Below are 3,474 nucleotides of genomic sequence, written 5' to 3'. Positions count from 1 at the left end.
CACATTATACCCATTCTGCATTTGTAAGAAATTGATCTTTTAATGTGGTAGCACGTACACTTTGGAACTCCCCGGCTATTGATATCAGACAAGTTCCTTGACTATACTCTTTTTGGCACCTGCTAAAAGCATTTTTCCTTAGACAAGCTTACCCAGATATCTAGAATGCAGATGTGTTTTTAGTTTAATTTTTTGAATGTTTTAAATAGTTGTTTTAATTGCTTTTACCAATAATTTAATTGTTTTATAATTTTTGTAATCTGCTCTGAAGTTTATAAATCAAGTGGTATATAAACCTTACGGGACGCAGGTGGCGCTGTGGGTAAAACCTGAGCGCCTAGGGCTTGCCGATCGCATGGTCGGCGGTTCGAATCCCCGCAGCGGGGTGAGCTCCCGTCTTTCGGTCTCAGCTCCTGCCCACCTAGCAGTTCGAAAGCACCCCTAATTGCAAGTAGATAAATAGGTACCGCTTTATAGCGGGAAGGTAAACGGCGTTTCCGTGTGCTGTGCTGGTGCCGACTCGCCAGAGCAGCTTCGTCACGCTGGCCACGTGACCCGGAAGTGTCTCCGGACAGCGCTGGCCCCCGGCCTCTTAAGTGAGATGATCGCACAACCCTAGAGTCGGACACGACTGGCCCGTACGGGCAGGGGTACCTTTACCTTTACCTTTACCTTAACCTTATTTAAAAATATGAAATAATTGTTAAGACATGGTTAGCAGATTACTGTGAATGAGCATATTGCACCCACTTTGCTCTGAGTGAGGACAATTTTGGCTTTACATTATGTCCTGACTAGACATTGAGTCATTTACCAAGATCAAACCTTGGCTTCAAACCATGGTTTGTTTGGAGCAAAACAAAAACTCAGTTCCTTTTTTCGTGTTACACTCTAAAACAAGGCTCATGGTTTGTTGTTCCTGCTTCTACTAGAGGAGGAGCAAAATAGGAGCAAACTGTGTGTTCACAGTAAACCATTAACCATGATTTTCCATGACAAACAAATGCTAGCAGTATGTTAATTGTCTGACCGCAATTAACATGTTTTCTTTGTCTTAAAAATAGCAGCTGCAGATGGGAGATATTGAAACTAGGACCCAGGCAGATTTTAAAAAATCCCTTTCTGCTGTATTATAGTCCCAAAGAAAACAGCCCCTCCATCAATTTATTTACCACTAAATCATTAGAGGGAAATATTCCCAAATAAATATACACAAAACTCACATAAAATCAAAGGTAAAAACATAAAAAGGCAAAGATCAGAAGAACATAAAACTGGGTCACAAGGCAGGGTAAGCTAGTGTAAATAATAACTTTTTAAAGATAGTATCTAAAATTAAACACGGAAGATGCCTACATAATGTACAAAGGCAATTAAATCCACAATGTAGGTGCTATTATACCATGTGTCTGAATTTTCAAGGCCACCAAACAGATATCAAAAAGGACAGTTCACAGTGCTTCTTCAGCAGATCTCAAAAAATGGGAATATGGAGAAATAATAATAATAATAATAATAATAATAATAATAGTAATAATAATTTATTATTTGTACCCTGCCCATCTGGCTGGGTCTCCCTAGCCACTCTGGGCGGCTTCCAACAAAGATTAAAAATAAATTAAAGGCTTTCAGATAGGCTAGTCCCAAGTTGCTTAGGGCTTTATATATTGACACCTTAAAATTGGCACAGTATCACATTGGGAGCCCATGTAGATATTTCAGCAGCGGTGCTACATGCTATTGATAACCTTCAGTCAACTGCTGGACTGCTGCATTGTGCACAAGTTATAATAGCTTCTCAACTGGCCTTAAGGGGAGTTTCCTATACACACATGTGCATAAGGACATAAGGTGAGCCTCCTGGATCAGGTCAGTGGCCCATCTTGTCCAACATCCTGCCCTCACAGTGGCCAACCAGATGCTTGAGGGAAACCCACAATCAGGAACCAAGTGTAAGAACAGTTTGCCCACCTGTAGTTTCAAGCAACCAGTTTCCCCAAAACATCACTGCCTCTAACAGTGTAGACAGAGCATCACTATAATTGGCTCCCAGTACGTTTCCGAGCACAATTCAAAGTTTTGGTGTTGACCTTTAAAGCCCTCAACGGCCTTGGCCCAGTATACCTGAAGGAGCGTCTCCACCCCAATTGTTCTGCCCGGACGCTGAGGTCCAGCGCCGAGGGCCTTCTGGCAGTTCCCTCATTGCGAGAAGCAAAGCTACAGGGAACCAGGCAGAGGGCCTTCTCGGTAGTGGCGCCCGCCCTGTGGAACGCCCTCCCACCAGATGTCAAAGCGATAAATAACTACCTGACATTCAGAAGACATCTTAAGGCAGCCCTGTTCAGGGAAGTTTTTAATGTGTGGCATTTTAATGTATTTTTAATCTTTGTTGGAAGCCACCCAGAGTGGCTGGAGAAACCCTGCCAGATGGGCAGGGTACAAATAATAAATTTATTATTATTATTATTATTATTATTATTATTATTATTATTATTGCTAGAAGTCATCAATAACTTTATCCTCCATGAATCTGTCTAAACCTCTTTTAAAAATAATAATAATACATTTTATTTATACCCCGCCCTCCTCAGCCAAAGCCGGACTCAGGGCAGCTAACATCAGTAAAATCACAATAAAAAACATAATAGGGGAGGGGAAAAAACCCAATTTAAAATACGGGTTAAAATACAATTTAAAATGCAGCCTCATTTTAATAGTAGCCCATAGTTCAAAACCATAAGGGGAGGCAAACATAAGGGTCAGACTGAGTCCAAACCAAAGGCCAGGCAGAACAGCTCTGGCCCTGCGGAAAGATGTCAAGTTCGCAGGGCCCTAGTCTCTTGTGACAGAGCGTACCACCAAGTCGGGGCCAGTACTGAAAAGGCCCTGGCCCTAGTTGAGACCAATCTAACCACCTTGCAACTTGGGACCTCCAAAGTGTTGTTATTTGTGGACCTTAAGGTCCTCCACGGGGCATACCAGGTGAGGCGGTCCCACAGGTACGTGGGTCCTGGGCCAATCAAATCTGGGGCCCATCACTGCCTCTGGTGGAAGTGAGATTCATTGTTTAACTATATGCTCGGGCAAAGTACTTTCTTATATCTGTGCTGAAACTTCCAATGTTCAGCTTTATTACCAGATGCCCACAAATTCTAGTGTCACGAAAGAGGGAGGAAAACTTCTCCATCCACAATTTTATAAACTTCTATCAGGCTGCCTCTTACTTGCTTTCCCCCTAAAATCCCAAATACTGCAACCTTTCCTCGAAATTGCTCGACCCTTCTGGCCATACTGGTTGCCCCTTTCTGAACCTTCTCCAACTCTACAATATCCTTTTTGACCAGAGATTATACCCAGTATTTCAAATACAACCGCACAATAGATTTCTATATCAGTATTATGATATTGGCAGTTTTAATTTTCAGTTCATTTCCAAAGGACCCCTAGCATGGAATTTGCCTCTTCTCACCGCTG

This window comes from Podarcis gaigeae (genome assembly GCF_964106915.1).
Source record: "Podarcis gaigeae genome assembly, chromosome: 4".
NCBI lineage: Eukaryota > Metazoa > Chordata > Lepidosauria > Squamata > Lacertidae > Podarcis > Podarcis gaigeae.
This window is presented reverse-complemented; position numbering follows the sequence as displayed.